The sequence below is a fragment of the Canis aureus genome, chromosome 23, assembly GCF_053574225.1.
Source record: "Canis aureus isolate CA01 chromosome 23, VMU_Caureus_v.1.0, whole genome shotgun sequence".
NCBI classification, from domain to species: domain Eukaryota; kingdom Metazoa; phylum Chordata; class Mammalia; order Carnivora; family Canidae; genus Canis; species Canis aureus.
The window spans coordinates 41,624,076-41,648,872 of NC_135633.1; the positions used below are offsets into that span (position 1 = coordinate 41,624,076).

Sequence of the window (24,797 nt, forward strand, 5' to 3'; positions counted from 1 at the left end):
CCTCTGATTTATGATGATTTGACTTACATTTTTTTGGCTTTCCATGTTGTGAAACTGATATGCATTCAATGGAAATTGTACTTCGAATTTTGATATTTTCCTGACTAGCAATATGTAGTCCAATCACTTTCCTGATGCTGCAATGTCAGTGAGCTGCAGCTTCCCATCAACCAGGCCATTATAAACATACACAATCTCTATACTTCAAGCCATTCTGTTTCTCACTTTCAGTAAGTATTCAACAAATTACATGAAATATTCAATGCTGTCTTACAAAATAGGCTTTGTATTAGATGCTTTTGCCAAACTACCGGCTAATATAAGAGTTCTGTGCATATTTAAGATAGGGTAGGCTAAGCTATGATGTTCAGTAGGTTAGGTGTTGAAAATGCATTTTTGTCCACAATATTTTCAATTTATGATGAGTTTATTGGGGTGTAACTCCATCATAATTTTAGGAAGATCTATATTTTTAATCACACTTTAATGAAAGAAAATTAACAAATTGGTACTATTGTTTGAAAGAAATCCTTTTGCTGAATTTTTTTTCTTAGAAAATTATATGCTATGGCTCCTTCAAATTATCTCCAGTTAGCATTGCTTAGGTCAAATTTCAACACTATAAAAGCAACAAAGAATTAGCTTTCTTAATGAGCAATCATTCAGTTATATAACCTAACTTTCAGGAGTTCAAATTAGTATTGAAGTCAGAAACATCACATGAGAATGTCCAGTTTTTACATGGAGGAAATATAGATAGTGTATTGGCTATATTTTCTGACTAGTATCAGCATACATATGGATTTATATAAATCTGTATGTCAATACTATGTTAAATATTAAAAAATATATTTAAGAAATTTAAGTAATCTCTGTCACATTAATATTAATAATGGATCATGTTTAAATCTTGACAGTAAAAGCTTGCTTAAGATAGTGACATCCATTTAATTGATGTCATTTGTCCAGATTCTGTTATTGGATGTTAATGGATGTTATTTTGTCCAGAAATAGAAAACTGATTTGAAAATGTATTGCAGGCTGGGCACTTCTTCCTCCTTGATTTGTTATAAAAAGGAGGTATTACAGCATCAGAAATGGAAGTCCTTTGAAAGAGGGAACAAGATTCAGTGTCTCAAATGAGGGAACAACTAAACAGAGGCAGATTTGGATGTTTGAAAAAAAAAAAGTGAACCTATACAAAGGGAAAATTATGCCTTAACTCTAGAAGACATATTTTCCAAAGCAATCCTGTTTTCTGCTTTGGCCCAATATGAAAAAAGTCATTACTAAGGCATATAGGTATTTCAATAAGCTGATCTGACTCTGCATGTTGCTTTGAGTGAAATCCTGCTTTTAATCTTAGTGCACTGTTTTGTTTTTAAGGTTGAGATCTATAATAATATTTATATTTCTTTTTCTCCCGAAAAATATTTCAATCGTTAAATCTACAGGAATATTCTTTTCCCAAAACTTAATGAAAACTCTCATTTATTGCTTTGGTAATACAAACAAACTAGTACAGTCATTTTGGGAGACAGTTTGACAGTTTCTTAAAAAGCAAAACATAATCTTACCGTACAATCCAGCAGTTGTCCTGTTAGCTATTTAGTCAACCGAGTTGAAAACTTATTTCCATACAAACAACTTTCAAAAAAAATTTTATAGAACTATATTCGTAATCACCAAAACTTGAAAGCATCCAAGATTTCCTCAATAAGTGAGTGGATAAATAAATGCTGTATAGCCAAATACTATTCAGCAATATAAAGAAACGAGTTATCAAGCTGAACAAAAACATGGATGAATCTTATAGGCATATTACTAAGTGAAAGAAGTCAATCTGCAAAGGTTACATATCTATATGCCATTCTGGAAGTGGCAAAGCTATAGAGATGATACATAGATTAGTGGTTGGAAGGAGTTTAAGAAGAAAGAAGGTTGAATAGGTAAAGCACAGGAAACTTTTTTAAAAGAATGCTTTAAATAGTCTGTATGACACTATAATTGTGAATATATGACTTACATGACATTATGCATTTGTGAAAGCCCATAGACTTTTATAGCACAAAGATCAAATCTTAAGGTAAGCAAATAATCATATAGCAATGTATCGTTATCTATAGCATAAAGAGATTTATAATAAGAAATTGGCTCATGTGATTCTAGATGCTGAGAAGTCCTAAGGTCTACAGCTAGCAAGCTGGAACCTGGAGAGAGATCCAAGAGAGCTGATGTGCAGTTTCGGCAGGTTTGAGATCCAAGAAGAGCCAATGTTTCAGTCTGAATCACAAGGCTGGAAGACACCGATATTTCAGCTCAGGCATTTAGGCAGGATGAATTCTTACTCAGTCTTTTTGTTCTATTCATGTCTTCAGTTGATTGGATGAGGCTCACTCACACTAGGAAGGGTAATCTGCTTTACTCAGTTGATCAATTCACATGTTAACTTCATCCAGAAAGACTCTCACAGACACATTCAGAATAATGTTTGGCCAATTGCCCAGGCATTCTGTGGTCAGGACAAGTTGACAGATAAAAGTAACCGTCACATAGGCTGTAACAGAAGGACTAATTACATTATAAATGTATGAAATAAACTCACAAAAGAAAGAAAGAAAGAAACAAAGAAAGAAAGAAAACGAACTTCACTAAGGTGGTAGTGGAAAAACGTGCTGATCTAAGTAACTTTGGTATTGAGTAGAGACTATCAGACTACAGGTAAAAGAGCTCTGCTCTAGTTAATAAGATTCTTTTCCATGGAGGTACAACTTAATTATTCTGAAACTACTTACATGCATACTGGATTTGAATACTTATGTGTGTAGATAGTGGATGGTGGGGGCATATCTTGTTGAGTGCTGCCATTCAACTTATTAATGGTGGTTTCCAGAAATAGCCTCATTTTGCAAAGAAAGGAAGCAATTTCATTTGAAGTCATAAGATTGCCAGAACCCTGGTTAAATAATTTGTAGTTACTCTTTTCCTGGTTGAGCAGTATATAGCTGTACAGATGCATTCATTGAGAAAACAGATGGATAAATTCATTAAGACTTGGTTTCTGGGATGCCTGGGTGGCTCAGCAGTTGAGCATCTGCCTTTGGCTCAGGGCGTGATCCCAGAGTCCCAGGACCAAGTCTCACATTGGGCTCCCGGCATGGAGACTGTTTTTCCCTCTGCCTGTGTCTCTGCCCCTCTCTCTCTCCGTGTCTCTGATGAATAAACAAATAAATAAAATCTTAAAAAAAAAAAGACTTGGGTTTCTGCTAGATAAGTGGCACAGAATGACACGCGAACAAAAACTCATATAATGAACTACAGATAATACCTACAAAACAATTTTTAAAATAATTTATATTTTAGTTGAAAATCAATAAATCTCCCTTCTGATTTCTGTACATTTCCTTGGAATGGTCTTCCATTCTGTATATTATGATTACAGGAAAGTCACAGAGCAAAATGAAAATTTACTGTTCAAAAATTAGATCCCAGTTGGGACTATTTGATAATTGAGAAATCTTTATATAATTCAGGTTACTTTTTACTTTCTTAAATATGAAAAATATATTTTAGCTGAACCCATTTTAAATAAAAATGCATTTTAAAGTATTGATTTGCCTGGCAATAATAAACTTCAAGTCTTTGAATATTGTTTGTAAGGTCTGTGATTGTAAAAGTTTTTACATTTGGCTTGAATGTATTTTAGTTTTTTTTAACTTAAATATCCTACTTTGAATTGATTTTAATTAAACTGTATAGAATAGCATACCATGACAGTGATTTACATTAAGTAAAGAATATTAAAATACAATTAAAACAGAAGTAAAATATTCAGACCTTTGGAGTAACTCAAGGAATATTTAATTTTAAATCCCATATAATGTGTACAGATATTGTTAGATCTAACAAGAGTTGAAATTTTGCTTGTCTCAGTAAACCAGATGGAGGGTCATTTTTCTTTAGTTCTGAGGCAAAGTTGAGAAGCAAAGCTGTCACAAAGTGTTTCATCAGCCCATCAAACCACAAATTCAGAGTGGAAATTTTCATTATGCATAATGCAAGATACCTAACCATTCTTATTTCACTGAATTTCAATATATATACAATTCAAAGAGAAATAATTCAGAATTTTATGTGATTTTCTTATGGCCCTAAAGGATGCCAATATCAATTCAAGGCAATAATCATATTATGAGTTGGTAATATATTGTGCATGCTTATGTGAAAGATATTCATTACAGAATGTATCCATAAAGGTTTTCAACAAATCTGTCTTTGAAAAAATCCTCTATGACTATTGAAATGAAATGTTCCTAAACACTCTGCCAGCTGTCATGTACTATTACTTCTGACCCTTTTAAAAATCAATCATATTGTCTAATTCCTTTAAAAATCAATCATATGGTCAACTATATTTGGTGTATGCAACTATGTATTGATACTTTATATTGGGCTACAAGTAGTTCCATGATACTCTTTAACATATAAATATTATAATTAGTTTGGATTTAATTATATGGCAGCTAAGACCAGAAATAGGAAGGAGGGAGGGAGAGAGAGAGATAAGGACTGATTGATTGGTTTGATATAATGAGGCAATGTACTTTAAGAATAAAGAACATTGTATTTATCAAACTTTTTTATTCCCAAAGTTGTTGTAAGAGAGGCGAAATTCAAGCAGCCCAGGTGGCTCAGTGGTTTAGGGCTGCCTTCAGCCCAGGGTGTGGTCCTGGAGACCCAGGGTCAAGTCCTGCGTCAGGCTTCCTACATGGAGCCTATTTCTCCCTCTGCCTGTGTCTCTGCCTCTCTCTCTTTCTGTCTCTCATGAATAAATAAATAAAATCTTAAAAAAAAAGAGATGAAATTCTTTGCACATTTATTTTGGTTTTCAATAATCTGAAATATTGCAAATGCTTATAGTAATTAATAAAAAATAGAACCAGAAAGGTAATAAGTACATTTAAGTAGTAGCTTTCAAGTGGCCCCTAATGTCAAGTCAGATCTCAAAGTCTTATAGTTCATGATACTGGAAAGCCCCTCATCAGATGGAGAACAAAAGTGACTGATAACAAATGGAGTGCATAGTTGTAGTAAGCTCCTTGGAGACTCAAAAAGTATGGATGTGAGTACAGTATACAATTGAAATTTCTCTGAACTTTTTATTAACTTTATGTGTTATTACTATCTATTATTTGTTTAGGACACTTGCTTGCAGAGATAAAGTAAAGCTTGGGTAACACCAAAAAGTGTTCATCAAAGTGATTATCAATAATGATAGTTCTCTTGGTTTTCTCACTTTTTATATTCTATGAAAGGTAAAATGTAGAAAGCAATTATTTGTCTTTTGTACATACTGGTGTACTATTTAATTCCACTAGACTGAGGCTGGAGTTGGAAGGAAAAACAAAGGTTCTACTTCTTACCTGTGGGGCATTTGATCTTGCAATGTATCAGTTTCCTCTTGTGTAAAATGGGGACAGACATATTAATGTTGCCCATCTCACAGGTATAGTAGACCTTTTAATACAGTGGTCAAGCATAGTCTTTTCAGGTGAACAGATGAAAAAGTCATCATTCTTTCTAGATATGTGAACTTTAAATTAATTAATCCATTTGACTCAATTACCTTATCTAAGAAAAACCAGTTAATAAAAGCTTTTCCATATCATCATTTGGAAGATTATACATGATGCTTGTAGAGTCCTTGGCAAACTGGCTATAAAATATCAGCTAAATAAGTGGTAGTTGCTAATATTCGTCTTAATAATATATGTGACAGGTCTTTATGAAGAGTAACATTTTACATATATTATTTTTAATTTATTTTTTTTTTTAGGGTCAAGATCTTTTATTTCCTGATTTTAAAAACTGCCACCATCATGGCCCTCCTAGGTTCTTCTGCACCTTTGTCCCAGTGGCTCCTGGCAGTAGCTCCACACAACTCCTTTTTTGCCCCTGCCTTTTGTCCTTCTGGTCCTTACCCATCAGCTTGAGTTTGACAAATCAATTTGCTTTTTTCCTCCAACCTGTGGGAATAAGGACTGGATTCTTCTTCCTGGTGGAGGGTTCCTCATCAGCCAATGTTCAAGCCCAGCCTACTACTGATTAGTTCTACTTGCTCTTGGCTTTTGTGCCTTTTGCATCCAGCACACTCTGGGCATGAGCAAGCTGCTTTACAGAATCTAGCACAAGGATTCCAGGCAGCACCAGCCACAAGCCATTCGTGAAGACAAAGTAAAACCAGAAGTAGAGCTGGTGGCCCAGCTCCCCATGCTGGAATCCAACCCAGTGCTCTGTTAGGAAATAGAGCACATCCCCATAGTCTGACCCACAGAGACCACAAGTTGTAAGAGGAAGCTCAGGGGCTGCTGGCGGAGAAAGGCAATCACCACCCACCGACTGAGTGGTCCCCAAAGGCAAGCTGTGATGGCCTCCATGCATATCGTAAAGTTGTCACTCAGGATGTATCGGCTGTCTCCCTTGGCATACTCTTTCCAGAGTTGGGACAAGAAAGCTTGGTCTCCAAGAAGGTCTTCGTGATAAAGGCTGAACCAGCCCTCAATCACCATGTGAATGAACCCACACACTGCAAACCAGCACAGGGACAGTCGCCGCCAAGTCCCCAGGGGCATGACCACAGCACTACCTGACAACAGCCATGTGGTCGCAACCAAGACCCCAGAGACAGAGAAGAGGCTGGCCAGGAGATGCCAAGTGGGGCAGTCGTTAGGCACAAAGTTGTCCAGCCTCAGGTGCCGAGGCCAATATGGGTGCAAGGAGCTGGCATTGGTGGTCATGTCTTTGTAGGCTGATGGCCAGTGGTGCTGCAGCGGCAGCCTCTCTCACACACTCCCGGATCTGAGTTAGCTTGCTCGGTATTTTTAATTTTTAATAATTAAGGATTAAATCATTTGATTTATTAAAATCTTAAGGACTTCTGGGGCACCTGGGTGGTTCAGTGGTTGAGCGTCTGCCTTCGGCTCAGGGCATGGTCCCGGAGTCCTGGGATGGAGTCCCACATCCAGCTCCCTTTGAGGAGCCCACTTCTCCCTTTGCTTATGTTTCTGCCTCTCTCTCTCTGTGTCTCTCATGAATTAAAAAAAAAGAATTTAAATCTAAAATAAAAAAAATAACATTTTAGGGACTTCTAACTTGTATACAAAAAAGGAGCTATAAAATTGGTCAGATATTTTGGACTAACAGTCCTCTTAAGTGATTGATATATTGGTATTTCTAGATGAAGAAAAACTTCCAGATTTGGAGCCAAAACAATCACAGTAAGTCATTTCTTGAAAATCTCAGAAAGCACAGAAAGCTGCATAGGTAAAGACTGTCATGTTATTTTGATTTTAATAGTATTTCATCTCAATAATAATAATAATTTCAAAAGTTGTTTTGCAGATTTAATGAAATAACATATACAAACATCCAGCATTTTCTTGCCATGTAATAACTACTCAAAAAATGTATGTTGTTTTCACCTAAAGTATAAACTGCTTGATGGAGAGGACTAGGAGGTTTTTCTCTTCTCAAAAATAGTGCCTATTTGAGTAGATACTTAATATTGGTTTTCCAAAATTTTCAGTTCATTTACTATTAAATGGATTCTAATTGTTCAGATAGGATAGTGAATTTATTTATTGTTTTATTTATTCAGAGTTGTACCGGTACCTATTGTGTGACAGGCACTGTGCTAAAATGCTAGAGACTCTAAAATGAGTACAGGGGTTCCTACCTTTAAAGAAAATATAGCCTAGTGGGGAAGCACTTCTACACAAATAATTGTATTTTAACTATGTAGGTATGTCTTTAACATAATATCAATGTGGCTACATAGAAAGAATAATGTTAGAAACATAAAAATAAAAATGATCCTAAAAGTATTAGTTATTTTTAGGAATGGCAAGTTTATTTATTCCAATTAGTTCACATTTTGTTAATATCATAACATGCGATACCCAGATTACTGAAATATATTTTTGGACAAAAAGAATAGTACTCTGTTAGTGACTCCTGTTGGCAGCATCAACAATGGTGAGTAAAAGAAATCCACAGAAATCTCTGTGTCATTAACTGAATACTCCATGTTATAGAGGACTCTCTTGGAGCTAAAATAATTTGTTCTATTGTTGTTTCTTTTATGGAGCTCCAAGTTCTTTACTATTGTATATTATATGGATTACAACTTTTTGGCTCTTTGGCTTTAGCAGAATAGAAAATGCTGGTTAGTTTTGATTTATCATTTTCATACACAAATCTTATTTTTTCCAAAGGAATTTTTTATAGATATTCTTTTTAAATAACTCAGATATAGTGTTTATACTCTTTCAAGATGTTGCTTTTCTGACTTGTCTTGAAGACAATGCCATAGTCTCTTTTTTGAAATATTTCTTGCTAGCTCTTTCAAGACAAATGAACATTTACTTAAGAAACATAGTTTCTTTATTTATAATTCCTGATTTTTAAAATGATATTCATTCATAATTTTAACATTTTAACTTAAGCAATTAATACTTAAATTATTTTTTTAAAAAATCAAGGTACTGAAAATCTAATAATGAAACAGTCATCTCTTGCCCTAAGCATTCTATTTCTCAAATCCTACTTCTGAAGCAAATTCTATTAACTCTTTTATTGGCTTCTTCCAGCAACTTCTTCTTTATCAGTAAATAAAATGTTTATCTTGCTTTTTCTTAACTAATCTATTTTAAGATTATTTTCTGACTTCCACCTATAATAGTTGGAGATTAAACTATTCTTCACTACTTGTACATTTTGTAGTTGATTTATTGTATCATTGGACCCAATTTTTACATTTTGCTATGTTCATACTCTTCAGAAGTTTCTTCTCATACCAACTCTCAGCTTGGCCATACAAGCTTTTACTCTGGGACTTTAACAATGTTGATACAAAGAGAGGCTTAAAACACACTGGGACATGTGTACTTCCTCTTTTGGAACTCTACCAATGCCATGAGAACAAGCTCTATTCTCCTTGCTGTTGGATCAGACTTTGTGTGTTAAAATCAAGTGGTCCCAGCTCCAGCCATTCTTGATCTTCCAACCCTCAGCTAACCTGATGACTGTCTGAAGACGTGAAAGCAAACCTAGTCTGTATCAGCAGAATCCTTCAACCAAACTGTGGACTCATAAAATGCTTTTAACTACTAAGTTTTAGGATTAAACATATTCCTTCTTTCACTTTCAAAATATAATTTTATCATATTATTCTAGCTTTTTCCTTTCTCTTCATTATTTGCTTTGAGCCCTCTCATCTCATGCTTTAAGCTGAAATTGTTGCTTTTTAGATGTGATTTATCCTGAAATTTCTAATTGCTACTCTTCCAGATTGAATATTCTGCCATTATCTGGAATCCATGACTTTTATCCTTTTTTGGTTAATTTCCTTGTTTTGGAGGGCATATTCTCCAATTCTACCCAAGAAAGTATGCATATGATATATATATATATATTCTGAGAGCTTATAAATCTGAAATTATCTTTATTCCATATTTAACTCATTTGATATTTTGATTGAGTGGTAAATTATTTTTCCTGAAAAATTTTAGAGTATTTATTCTGTGTCTTTTTAGCACAATGTGGCTATTTAGAAGTCCAAGTATTCTTAGTGTTATTCTTTTGTATAAAACCTCTTTTCCAATACTTTGGAAGCATTTAGGATCTTTCACTCTTGATTTCTTTATTGCAACATGAAATAATAAAGTGAGCACCAAAATAATAAAGTGACTTTGTTAAGGACAATGTTTGGAAAATTAGATCTATTCAATGAGAAAAGTAGAACTGGATTGACATTAATAGATCAAAGTAGAATCTAGGATAATAGAAGATCTAAATGAGAAAGGTAAAAAATATAAAGTTAAAAAATGAAATATGGGGATGCTTTTGGGGCCTATTGGGTAGAAGCAATGTAAAATCTCAAAAGCATAAAAATTAGATAAAAAAGTTTAATTTGACTACATAAAACAAGAGATTTTTGCTCACTGAAAAATACCATAGACAAAGTTAAGAGAGGATACGTGGCAATGAGATTTGCAATTTTTTAAAAAAGATTTATTTATTTATTTACAGAGTGTATGCATGTGTGTGTGTGGAGGGGGCAGGGAGTGTGGTGAGGAGGGGCAGAGGAAGAGGGAAGGAGAGAATTTCAAGCAGACTCTGTGCTGAGTACCAAGCCCAATGTGGGGCTCTATCACAAAACCCTAAGATTATGATCTGAGCAGAAACCAAGAGTTGTATGAGTAACCAACTGAGCCACCCAGGAGCCCCAAAATTTGCAATGTTTAAGATGAAATAAGAATATCATGTATCTAAGAAGTCATGTACTTAAAAAAATCAGTAATCTCATTAGAAGAATGCGCAAATGATATGGAAGAGATAATTTAATAAGGAAACTATAAATCTAATAAGTAAAGAGATACTCAAAATAATCAGTGAAACTGGAATTTTAAACTGTAACGAGATACTCAAAATAATCAGTCAAACTGGAATTTTAAACTACAATATGATATCCCTTTGGCTATGATATTAGACCAGTAAAATTGAAAAGCTGAATAATGCCAAATGCTGGTAGGGTTGTGGGGATACAGGAACTGTCATGCTGTGCTAGTGGCAGTTTGGGTTGGGGTAGCTGTTCCAAAAGCAGTCAAGAATAACACACCCATACTACTTGATCCAGGAATGATAGTCCTTAATGGTAGCAATTCTAACATATTGGCAAAAGGGCACCAATATGCATGTTCAAGGAAAAACAATTTATATTGATGGAGAGATGGAGGCAATGGAGATGCTCATAAATGGGGGTGGGTAAGTAAAATAACAGTAATTGCATAACATGGGCTATTATGCAAAAGTTATGAGCAATAGATCAAATGTGTACATTGCTACTTGTGTGACACTGAAACTCACACTGTTTAGAGTGAAGAAAACAATTAAGTGTATAACAAAATAACACATTTTGTAAATCGATCAATCAATCATTTATCTATCAACATCTGTTTCATATCTATCTCCTTTGCACACAGCTCATGACTCAGGACCTTTCCAAAGAAATTGGTGCCTCCAGTTACCAAAACCCTTAGAGGTGCTACAGGACAACATGCTTTAAATGGTTTCTCTTTTTTCATGTACCTTAGATGTTTAGTTAGTACATTTTTAAGACACACAAACACAATTTTATTTTTTGCATGCTTCCTAAAAATCACATTTTCTATTTGAGCTTATAATGTACCATAACTCAAGACCATGAAATTTCAATAAATATTTAATGAGCATTTTCCATATGCTAAGCACTATGACAAACTCTGAGAATGTAGCAATGAACAAGACACATTAACCTTGGCTTCCTGAAAGTTAAAAAATAAATTAACATGTGGGGGCCAGTGCTGGGGGACAGTATATGATACTTACTTATGCATCATTTGACAAGTATTTTTTCAACTTTATTGAGGCATAATTGACAAATAAAATTGTGAAATGTTTAAAGCATGCAAAGTGATGATTTAATATAAGTATACATTGTGAAGGGAATCCTCCCATCTAGTTAATTAACACATCCATCACCTCTGATATTTAACTTTTTTTTATTGGTGAGGAAATTTATGTTCTACTCTCTTAGCAGTTTTCAGTTATACAGTAATGTATTATTAACTATAGTCAGTATATTATATATTAGATCTGCTGGCAAACACTTTTCAAACCTGTTTTTATGAGTTCCACTTCTTTTTTTCAGATTTCACATGTAAGTGACACTAATATTTGCCTTCCTCTGTCTGGCTTATTTTATTTATCATAATACTCTCGAGATGCATCCATATTATTTCAAATGGCAGTATTTTTCTTTTCTTAAAGGCTAAATAATATTCTATTGAATCTACATACCATATTTTCCTGATACATTTACCCACTGATGGGCATTTAGCTTGTTTTCATAGCTTGACCATTGTGAATAATGCTGCAATGAAAATGGAGTGCAGATTTCTCTTTGAGATAATAGTCTCCTTTTTTTTTTTTTTTTTTTTTTGGATATATACCCAGAGTGGGATTGCTGAATATATGGTGATTCCATTTGTAATTTCTGGAGGAAACTCCACACTGTTTACTATAGTGATCATACCAGTTTGCATTCCCACCAATAGGGTACAAGTGTTTCCTTTTGTTTGTATCCTCACCAGTATTTGTTATCCTCTGTCCCTTTTCTTTTTTTGATAATAAACGTTCTAACAGGTGTTAGATATTATGTTATGTTAGATATTATGTCATTGTGGTTTTGATTAGCATTTGTCTGATGATAAGTGATGTAGAGCACCTTTTCATGTAACTGTGGTTATGTCCTCTTTAGAAAAAGGTTCCTGGGTGATGGGTATTAAGGAGGGCACATGATGAGATGAGAGCACTGGGTGTTATTCTATATGTTGCAAATTGAATTTAGATAAAATAAAAATTTAAAAAGAGTCTATATAGGTCCTTTGTCCATTTTTTAATTGAGGTTTTTTTTGCTATTGAGTTGTATGAATGCCTTGTATATTTTGTATATTAACCGTTTATTGGCTATGCGATTTGCAAATGTGTTCTCTCATTCCATTTATTGATGGTTAACTTTGAGGAGCAGAAGCTTTTTAGTTTGATGTGGTCCCTCCTGTTTAATTTTGTTATCTTTGATTTTGGTGTCAAATCCAATTTTTTTTTTTTTTTTTTTTTTTTTTTTTTGCTATGACCAATGTGAAAGAGCTTACCTCTTATATTTTCTTTTAGGAGTTTTATGGTTTCAGGTTACATTCAAGTCTTTAATCCATTTTGAGGTGATTTTTGTGTGTGCTGTAAGATAAGTATCCAGTTTCATTCTTTTGCATGTGGCTATTCATCTCATATAGGAGATGAACATTTCTCAGTTAGTGTGGCTTGACCTCCTGGTTGTATCTCATAACTTTGTAATTAATTGTCCAGGTCATCTTCTTTGTTCTTAGTGGCTCTCAGTAGTTGGGCTGCGCCTCAACTGGACAGTATCCCAAAAGTGAGGATCATATTCAGTGCCTAAATGAAGGCTGATTGGAAGCCGAACCCTCAGACAGTGGCTGGGAAAGTATGTACTTCTTGTCTGTGAGCAGCAAGGAAATAGGCATTTTTGCTTGCTTCTTATGCATTGGGCCTAGGTACATAGCTATGGTGGAAGGTTGCTCCTGTGGCTGTTTAAGAAGTACTTCTTTGGCTGCAGTCCTATGGGACTTGTGAATGCGAGCTAAGTGTTCCACGGCCTATTTCTTAGGCAACATCTGCAAAAACTATGGCTCAGGCCTGTATACAAGCTGCTTCTAGGGAGATAACTAGCAACTTGCAACAGGGTACGGGGAGAGGGCATAGCAGGTATACATGGGTTTCCTGGTCCCCAGGGGGGGAATCACAGCCTGCCCCTAAATTGGATATGTACTAATTTAGAAGCCTGACCTTCAGGCAGCAGTTTTCTAAGTATGCAGATGGACCCCTTTCCCCAAAAGGCCTGAGAGATTGCAATTTTGTCTGCTCAATCTGCACTGTGTTCTGGGGGCACAGCCATCAGTGATTGTATGCATGTTAACAACCACCTCTTTGTTTGCTATAGTCTTCTGAATCTCCAGGAAGCAACCCTCACTGGCCTTTAAAGCCAGATGTTCTAAGCCCTATTCTTCAGGTGAGGTCTTAAAAATTGTGGCGCTCTGTGTACGTTTAAATCCTTTGTCTCAAAGGGAGGAGCTAGGAATTGGGAGTTCCCTCCAGATGGTAGGTTGCTATTCTGGGGATGAGATTTATGGTGAGAGTATGTTTCAGTCTTTCCTACCTGTTTTGATGTGGGTATTTTCTTACTCATCTGATATGTAAGCATTATTCAGATTTCTTTCAGAGGTAATTACTCCATGTGGGTGTGTCTGTCGGAGGAAAGGAATTCAGGAACCTACTGCATCACCATCTTTGTCAAACTCTTGATGCTTTTATCCTTAAGATGAAAGAAATTAGGAATAGTAATAATTTTCATTATTTACCACACATACCAATCTCTTCGGCACTACTTCCACTATACTTGAGTAATGTATTTTAAGAAAAACACAAAGAATGATAGTACTGTGTAATACAAAAACAAGAGGAAAATGCAATTTTACTCCTTTTTAGTAGGCAATTTGTATAATGCAGATGGGATTAATTTAGATAAATTTATTCTTACACATACACCTACCTACAAACAAAAGTTAAAAGATCTTGTCAAAGAACAAAATTTACTTGGCTTCTTCAATAATAGTTATACAATCAGCTTAATTTCATTTAATGAAGTTGAAATTTTCATTTTTATGTTCTCAAGCTTATATTGTAAAATGAATCATTAGAAATAGTTTTGAGGATAAAGGAAAATTAGAAAAAGAAAGGAGAGCAAAATAGTCATTTTCCTACCACTCAGATCCAGAGATAACATTTAGATGAATTTCCTTCTAATACTTGTTTCACTCAGCATTGAAAAAACTCCCTTGTAATTTATCTCTATATTGTTACCATAAGCATTTGGGCAACACTGGCTTCTTTAGGGTTTCTTTACCCTCAAGGATATTTCCACTTTATAAGAACAGAGAATGTGACATGGTGAGTCAGATCTCTTTTATATGATCATGATTTTGAAATGAAATCTCACATCCATGCAGTAGCTTATGTATTACACTAGAAGGTTTTTCCTAATATCCATGGTAGAAATTTTGAGGGTAAGTCCTTATTTAGGTCCTTTCAGGAAATAATAATAATTTTAAAAGTGGGGTAATTTGCAGCAGTTAGGAACATTAGGGAACACAACACAGAGAATGAATTTAAGTATTTAATTGAATGACTGGCAGTAAGTTCCATAAAAAGTATTTAATTGAATGACTGGCAGTAAGTTCCATAAAATTCAATCAAATACTTGTTGAATGTTGGGAGAAAGACAATTCTGTAATGAGGGAGGAGATGGCTCCTACTGAGGCACTCTATGTCATGATGATGCTGTGCTTCAGTAACTAGGGCAAAATGGATCTGGTCCAAGTTCATCAACCAACTCCCTTTAGTGCCAGAAAAAGGGCCCTTTCTCTAAAAGGCCTTGCTCACACATAGTGACAGGGTTTTCATTATGTTCCTTGAAACTCCATGGCCTGGAATTTAACAACTTCTAAAAATCATCACTTTCTAAAAATATCTTAGGAGAACTTACCATAAGATACACATAATGATCTCAAGTAGATTCACAGATGGCTTATCTCTAATTGAGTCATACTCCTGAACTTATCATCAGGGCTGGCTTCTGGGGGCCATGACCCAGGCCATTGTACAGGGCCCATCAATGAAGGGCCTCACACTTGATTTAATGCTCAGTTATTGTCCATCCTGAAATTCTTAATAATTTGTAATAAGGAGTCCAGGATATTTAGTTTTCACTGGCTCTTGCAAATTATGTAGTTAGTCCTGTATACCATTTAGTTTTATAGTATCTTCCCAGATGGAAATCAATATGTGTATACTCTCCTGAACTACTGAGAATCATTAGAAAAAAGATAAACATTTTGCAAGATTGGTAGCATACTGATGGATTATTTCATCGCCTCTTCTTACTCTGGGTTAGAATCAAAGAAATGTAATGACATTATGATCTCATGTTCTTTTTCAAAAGGGGGATTTCCTCTTTATTTCTTCCTTCTTTTCTCTCATCTCACCAATTCTCTTCTTCATTTTTCTACTCTATCTGCTTTGCTTAAAGTGTAGAACATCCCATTTCATTATATTGTGTTTTCATTTGTGTGAAATGTTTGTCATACTCAAGATATTATATTGTTATTGAATACTGGAAAATAAAAAGACCATACTTATTGAGAATTAAATAGCCCTAAAGTAATTTTTTAAATTTCCTAACAAAATAACAGATTTTTAAGTTTATAATGTTTGTGCCAATTTTATAACATCACTAGGGCTTTTCATAGGTCCATTATAGTCTTTTTATTTGTAACATTTCTCATTTGCATATTTGTATATTTTGAAACAATGATACTAGGAAACGATTATAGCAACAATAATTATACCTAATTTCTAATCTTGATTTGACTGTAACCTAGAGATCACACACTCTTATTAAACAGTCCTCAGAGAGCACATACTACACTGCATCATAAGTTAACTATATTTTAACAGGCCAGATAAAGCTCCAATATCTGCCCTTACAAGTCATGACAATTATGCTCATGTGTTTATGGTTGAAGTTATAATGCAATACTGTCTCATCTCTTAGGGTAACTATAAAGTATATGGAAACAATTCTTCTCATTGGCCTAATTCTCTAGCCCTATCCTGCTCTGCCTTACAGAAGTCTCTAATCTTAACACTGAGTCTCCTGGGAAAGCTAATGATTATAGGTGGGGCTAGGTAGGGAGAGATAGGTAAGGGGGTACAGGATCAGGCTCACAGAAATCTCAAAAATGTTGAGGTGTAAGGAAACAAGTGATAAGGGGATAAACCAGACCACCCTGACTTGGTATGGGTGGGGAGAGTACCTTTTATATGACAGTCATCTGTGTCCAAGAAAAAATAACCAGACCCCAAAGAAGAAGTAAGCCATTAAAGATGCTATCACCAGCCCTTACTCAAACCAAGACACCACAGGAATGATAAGGCCACAAGCTCCCTGGTCAATTCTAAAGAAAAGACTGTCCATGGAGACCCATGCTGGCAACTGTTGGGACCCCTCTCACTTCTGAGAGCTTCTTCTGTATCCTTACTTAGTAAACTTCTATCACTTTACTCACTCCCCTTTGTGTATGAGATTCATTCTTTGACTCCATGAGACAAGAACCTAGCTCTCCTGCTTCACTAGTGTTATTTGTTAACTATTTCCACTTCTACTTATTTCACTCCCTTTGTATTCTCATTACTGGCAACACTAGGATTTTTCTTTCACCAGCTTAGGTATGAGACTTCAAAATATGTATTTTAGAGCAACACAATTCAGCCCATAACAAAATGAAACCTCAGAAGACAAGCAGCTAAAAGTCTTAATAAAATGAAGGTCAGGCTACTTGATTTCTATAATTCTATAATTCTCCAGTAGTAATAAACATATTAGTTCTGCAGTACAATAGTTAAACATTTTCTAAGTATTCAACCTTGAAATTGCCAAAAATGTTAGGCCACCAAAATCTGTGGCTACTATAAAATTATAAAACAAGGAAAACTTTGATCTTTGTGAATTTTCCTTAATTAAGCCTTTTTAAATTACATCAACCAGTCCCAAAGTCTGACTTTCCAAGATGAGTCCATTTTATGAGTTAAAATACTAGAAATGCATTAAATTTTAAAGCTATTATATGTTTATTCTCATTTACTTTGACAAGGTTAGACGGATGTTTACCCTTTGACACTGGGTTGTGTAGGGTATATGGCCTGACACTTTTCTAGACTGTTATCAACCAGAGAACAGAACACCCCATTGACATGATCCTGCTTCACTCTCTGCCTGCCATCTTGAACAATTCCTCCTCTCCCAACTTTGAATCCCACCATGCATTATCAGCCACCCTGATTCTTCCTTCTTCAAAAAGAAAAACACATATGAGCAAAAGGCTTAAGTAGGAAATTTTACTTCCTATCCACCTTTTAAATCTGGTCTATCCTTAAAGTTTTTACTCACTTGACTATGATGCTATCTCTAAAACTACATAGAGTTTTTATCTTCCTTTTTCAATTCTCTAATTTTACTTTGTTACTCCAGATTAACTCTGTATTAGTTATGGTTCCCAAGTGCAAGCAAAACTAGCAGTTCTGTTTCATATAGGGAGGCAATAAATTTATTAGTATGGCATTATGAAATCACACACATGTTAAGAAATAAGAGTTGCAATAAGAGTTGCTGAATATCATGCTATAAGAGTGACTTACCTAGGACACAGTTACTGGTTCTGTCAGTGGACAGTTGCTACCAGAGGATATCTTACTCCCTGCCATTCAACTCTACTGCAACCACTTTGCAGAAATTCTAATTGACTGAGATTTTGTACTACTTTCCAAGATTCGAATTCCTGAGTGGGAGCAGTCTCTTGGCTGTAATTATGTGACATACCCATTAGCAACCAGTTGGCTGTGATTAGGTGAGATACCCATTCTCTGAGCTGTGATGTCCAACATTGCAATTGCTAAAGGTATGTGGCTATTAAGCACTTGAAATGTGACTAGTCTAAATTTAAATGGGTTTTAACTGCAAAATACATATCAAATTTTGAAGACTTAGCTCTTTCCCCAAAATAAAATATTTCATTAGTAATTTTTATGTGGATTTCATAATAAAATAACTTTAAAAATATATTGGGTTACTATTGAAATATTATGTTATTTAGTATTATTAAGATTACCTTTCCCTTTCCCTTTTTAAAATGTCACTTCTAGAAAAGATAACATATGTGGTCCACATTTGTAGCTGGATTTATATTTCTATTGGACGATGCTACTTTAGAGTCTTCATCTTTAGGGGAGGTAATATCAACCTCCTTGTGGATTTTATGAAAAAGGAGGAAGATTCACATCTATCCATAGTCACTTAGGCTGATTTGTCTCATACTCTGGCAATTTCTTTGTTTCTCTCTGGAACATGATGAAACCGCGATACATAGATTTTCTCATTTATAGGGATGTCTGGGTGGCTCGTGGTTGAGCGTCTGACTTCAGCTCAGGGTGTGATCCTAGAGTCCTGGGATCGAGTCCTACATTGAACTCCTTCCATGGAGCCTGCTTTGCCCTCTGCCTGTGTCTCTGCCTCTTGCTCCCTCTGTCTCTGATGACTAAATTAATGAAATCTTTATAAAAAAAAAGATTTTCTCATTTATATGAATATCTTAGTATATATTCTTGCATTAGAACCTAACAAATCCTCATTGAATATTTGCTGAATTTGCTAGCTGTACATCTGTGATTTTATAAAGTGACCTAAATATTTTGGAATCCATAATTGTAGTGATGTTAATTTAAATGCTACATTAAAATAATCAGTTAGACTTTGAGAAGTAAAACTATTCTGAGAAGGCAAAGCATGCAGTACCATTATTTCTACTTCTATATTGGAAGGTTGAGACAAGACTGCTTGGTTTGTGCTAGGCAGTTTCACTTATGTTATCATTTATTATTCTTGAAAGTCTTGTCACACCCATTTTATTAATCATCTAATGAGATGATAAGAAGTTTGCTAACTTCCTTAAGGTTACATAACCTCCTTCAACTGGCATGACTGAGATTTGAACCCAGTTTTGTCAGACTCCCCAGTTTAGGCAGTTTCCACTAAACTATGTATCCATAAGAATGGAATTTCAATTTCTGATGTTCATTTTTTAAAACATTTTTTAATAGTAAAATGAGTTACTTTTGAAAAAAAATCCATCTCATATCAACAGCTACATGACTATCATGTAAAAATTTTGCTAAGCAACATTCTTCAGTAAATTAAATATACATAGCCAGAAAATGCTATGTCTTCAGTTCTCTTGTAAATAGGTCTTAAATTAGGCACAAAAGACAGAGGAAAATATAATTTGAGTATTATTGAGCCTCTAATGCCTGAATATATCTTAAGATCTCTTGAAACTCTGAAATACAGCTGGGCAATGTATCTTGGCATAATTTATTTTTTTAAAGCCACTCACACCTGGTTGTATTTTCAACGTATTGGGTTTTGTGAATTTACTCTTTTATAAAAAGCACTTATGCCTAGTCAAAATTCATTCTACTCTAAATGAAGAAATCCCTAAGGTTCACAATGAATATGGCATCATAGAAATGGGTTGTGCTATGATTAAAGCAAATTATTTTTATATGACATCCATTTAAACAGTATAATATCAATTTCGTGTTCTGGAAGTAATTTTTAGTGAGCATTTTGCCATTTCCATTAATGATGAAGTAATGGAGGATACTGATGTAGACTTAAAAATGTCTGGATTCAAATTTCTCATTAATATAGCATTTTAAAGACAAATAGCACTGTGCTTGTCTCTGGCAAGGGGGGATTTCTTACTTTGGATATGAGATCACTTTTCTGTGCTTGTACTGGCTGTTAGTCCTATAATGGAGATTTTAAAAAAAATTAGACATCACATAATAAAAGTCAGCATTTCCAAAAGTATATTCCTTGATTTTTTAATTCCTCCCCCCGCCCCCCACCAAAGCCCCCAAACCAAAAAAACCTAAGTGGTTTATTGTTGGTTTGGATCCTTTATTTGCAAGTGGGAAAAACTCTACTCAAAGTATTGTAACCAGGAAAGAAAGAGATAACCAGGATTTGTTTTTTTTTTTTTTTTAAGGTTTTATTTATTTATTTATTTATTCATGAGAGACACAGAGAGAGAGGCAGAGACACAGGCAGAGGGAGAAGCAGTCTCCCTGTAAGGAGCCCAATGTGGGACTCGATATTGGATCCTAGGGTCAGGTCCTGAGCTAAAGGTAGACGCTCAACCACTGAGCCACCCAGGTGCCCCTGATAACCAGGTTTGAAACTATCAATTCAAGGACCCTGGGCGGCTCAGTGGTTGAGGGTCTGCCTCTGCTCAGGAAGCGATCCTGGAGTTCTGAGATTGAGTCCCACATCAGGCTCCCTGCATGGAGCCTGCTTCTCCCTCTGCCTGTGTCTCCATCTCTGTCTGTGTGTCTCTCATGAATAAATAAATAAAATCTTTAGGAAAAAAAAACCTCTTGGTTCACTTGCTTTTTCTGTGTCTCTGGTCTTTGCTTCTTTCTATATATTGCCTCAGGATAGCTTGTACACAATGGCTACAGTGGTCTAGTTTGCACCCTAAAAGGCTTTTTCTCACCAGTTTGAGACAGAAGATGCTATTGAAGGAATTGATTGACTTAGCTTGGTTCATAGACCCGTTTCTGAACCAGTCCTTATGCCATAGAATATGTGTACTTATTCCCACACTTTGGGGAAGAGATCTGCGACCAGAAATAATGTCTGGGAAAATAGTGTTAGACAAAACTATACCAGGAGTCAAAGATATTTGAACAGATTTCTGAGCTGTAGGCCATCTCAGAATCTTTAATATGCTAATATGAAGGGTGAATCTGTGGACAAGGAGGATATTTTATGCAATGTTTTCTGAATATATCTGAATATGGAAATTTCTTTTTAATAGGACGTCATGTTAGATTAATGTGTTCTAGAGTTGCAGACCTAGTCACATAATAATTAGCTTCTTCAGTTTCTATTATCAACCTAATGATCTTTGTGAGCTCCTACACTGCTGGGTGGATGGTGTGACTAAAGTATATATTTACACAGTGAGGGAGTATATGAGTATAGGTAACTTTAACTGCCAATCAAAAATATGTCAGAATTTCCAAGTTTAAACAGCCTCATTTGTTAAGTTTGTCTCTCTGGATGAAAGGCTCAATTAATCATATTATCTCCTTCATCACAAATTGACATTTGGCTATATGGGTGAAGATGGGCTTGCTTATGTTACCTCTTGGCAATGGGATCTGTGTTCTTTCCTCTGGACTCTTGCCAGCCTCTGCTATGAGATGATGGGTCTGGCCCATTGGTTCCTTGCATGGGAATTTGCTAAAACGTGGCTGGTGAACTTACAGTTATTATTTAGCCAAAGTTGGGCTTTTTGGCCTTCTTTTGTTATTTGACTCCACCTCAGCTCTTAGTAGTGGTACATATTCATTTTTATTGAGATGTCCTGCTTTTAGTCCCTGGCCAAGACTGTCTTTTCCATACTTAGGGAACTTTCTCCTCACTATGTCATTCTTTGTTATTAGTTTTTTACATAGCTACTTTTCACATATTTCCTACTCTACCCACTTTGGAGTGTATGGGGAATTTTGGAACCTTTTCACCCTAGATTAGAGCTGGGGGTACTTGAGGAGTGTAAACCTAGAGCTTGTTTGTGCTTACCTACATTTTTTCTAGTATCTACACTGAGCTTCACCCCCATTTTGGCACATCAGGGAAGCTTTTGACTTTCTCTGGAACTATCTAACAAGGCCTGAAGTCTATCTTCACTCCCCAACTAAGTGGATGCCTTGTACATGCATTCTTTTTCTTGGTTCTCCTGTATGAATCCCTTTCATTTTTCCCCTCCATCAGCCATAAGCGACTTTTCTTTCTTTTCTTTTCTTTTCTTTTCTTTCTTTTCTTTTCTTTTCTTTTCTTTTTTCTTTTCTTTTCTTCTTTTCTTTTCTTTCTTTTCTTTTCTTTTCTTTTCTTTCTTTCTTTCTTTCTTTTCTTTTTCTTTTCTTTTTTTTCTTTTCTTTTTTCTTTCTTTTCTTTTCTTTCTTTTCTTTTTTCTCTTTTCTTTTCTTTTCTTTTGTTTCCTTTCTTTTCTTTTCTTTTTTCCTTTTCTTTCTCTCTCTCTCTCTTTCTTCTTCTTCTTTTTTTTTTTTTAAGATTTTACTTATTTATTCATGAGAGGCACAGAGAGAGGCAGAGACATAGAGGGAGAAGCAGACTTCCTGTGGGAAGCCTGACATGGAATTTGATCCCAGAACCCTGGGATCATGCCCTGAGGCAAAGGCAGATGCTCAACCACTGAGCCACCCAGGTGTCCCCATAAGGGACTTTCTTATTGGTGCTTTTATATGTAAAATTAGCTCAGAATTTTAAGAATCCCTTTTCTCTTTCGACAAACCTTTCTTCTCTACACTGTTGTCAGATTTAGAAAAAATAATGAAGTCAACTGTGATTCAAACCTAAAGAAGGACCATAGTTCAAGGTAGTTTACTTTTACCCTGAGGGGACCAATGACATTGACTCAGTGCGTTGCAAATATGCAGTGCAGATTTATAGGTTATGAAAGCATATATGAAAATACTTCTAAAGAATATTATCATCAGCATAAATGTCTCATAGCACAAGCTTTGGGGTATGCTGACTTAGTCCAAACTATTAATTAACTAATGAGAAGACACAGTCCAAGAGATTCTGCAATGTCAAAAAAGTCTTTAGTGTCAGGGCTAAAACCCAAATCTCCTATTGCCAGATCATCTTGGCCTCCACTTAACCTTTTCAATGTATCTTTTGGATACAGTCCTTCATGAAATTTTGAATTAGCAGCACCACACAGATATTAACCTCGACCTTTCATGAGATTCCAACCAGAACAAGTTGGAAGGAACACAAAAGCTGAGAAGTCTCTTTCTCTAGGTAATAATGGCTAATGATTTTATTTTTTAAAGATTTATTTATTTATTTGAGAGAGAGAGAAAGAATGGAGGGAGAGGGGCAGCAGGAGAAGGAGAGAGAGTCTTAAGCAGACTCCACACTGAGTATGGAGTCTGACTTGGGGCTCTATCTCATGACCCTGAGATCACAACCTGAGCAGAAACTGAGTTGGTTGCTTAACTGACTGTGCCACCAAGGAGCCCCAATAATCGCTAATGGTTTTAAAGTGCTTAAATGCAGATACTATTTTATGCTCCACTTATATTAATGCAATCATTTCTTACACCATCCAATAAAGTAAGAATTATTGCCCCATTTTACAGATAAGGAAATTGAGTTACGGAGAAATCAAATAACTTGCCTTTAATCACATAACAGGTAATTTATAAAGCTGGGAATTGAACACAGGTCTGCTCTAAAATCTATGGTTTGCCCACTACATTTATTGCCTCTTACAAACCTTTGGAAGAGCCATCCTGGACTTCTTCTAATTGCATTTTCCATTTTTCAAGGATCTTCTGATCCAAGAGAAGGTGCATTAGAAAAATGTCTATAATTAATTTCTTTGTTTAATTCTGGAGTGTTTTCAATAGCTCTGGTAGGAAAACAGAGTTCTAGGTTGACTATCATAGGGATTTCTTGTTAGTCCATGCCCCACAATTCAAGCCAATCTGAATAAAACTGGATTTGGGAAGTAGGAGATAATATTAAAGGGAAAGCTTAAATACTAAAAATAAATTTTCTCTTTCACTGTAAGTTTGTGATATAATCTTGGAACAGTCAATATCATGGTTCAAGAAAATCTTTTTATTCCTCTTCCTCAGTGACCCATGGTCATTGAGATTTCCCAATCTCAGTATTTCTACATGGGTAATATGCAATGTCATCCAAGAGAGAATAAAGGCAGTTGAGATTCTTCATGTGAGTATTGTTAATAGCTTGTTAATTGCTCCTGACCACAACTTCTAAGAAAGCTCTTTGCAAATTTTCTAGATTCTAGATTTCAATTGTGATCAAGTGTGAAGGTCTAGAATTACAAGTCAATTATGGGCCCTTAACATTTGAGGGTAAATATGATCAATCACTTTCCAAAGCACTTGAGCTTGAGCACTTGAGCACTTGAGCACTTGAGCTCATCACCAAGATGCAAAAATATAGCTCAATTTAGTTCTGGCTGTCCAATCCTTTTACTTTTTGCAATTGTCTACTTTGGAAGAACCCTCAAACAATGGAGATAGATACCATTTCACAATAGATTACGAAATGGCAGAAGAGAAAAATTGGTGTAGTGTGGTAGTGTAAAGAGCACTGATCCTGGATTTGGGCAGACCTGGCACAAATTCTAGGGCTACTTCTTATTTCTTATGTGATGATGCTGTATTTCATGCTCTTAATCTGTAAAATGGAAATAATATCTATATCCCTAAGGTTTTCTGAGAATTAAATGCAACATTAGAAAAAATGTCTACCATATATTAATTTTTATTTTTAATATAAGATTTGCCTTGATTTGGGCTTCTAAGGGTTTTCTTTCATTAAAACTAGAGTTAATTTTTCTTCTAGTTTTATTGCGAAATAACTGATATACATTGTATTA

At 35.2% G+C, this 24,797-nt stretch overlaps 1 pseudogene; it reads right to left on the reverse strand.

Moving 5' to 3' along the window:
- Positions 1–6,111: 6,111 nt before the first annotated feature.
- On the reverse strand, positions 6,112–6,867 carry LOC144295497 (3-beta-hydroxysteroid-Delta(8),Delta(7)-isomerase pseudogene; annotated as a pseudogene).
- Between the last annotated feature and the right edge of the window lie 17,930 nt (positions 6,868–24,797).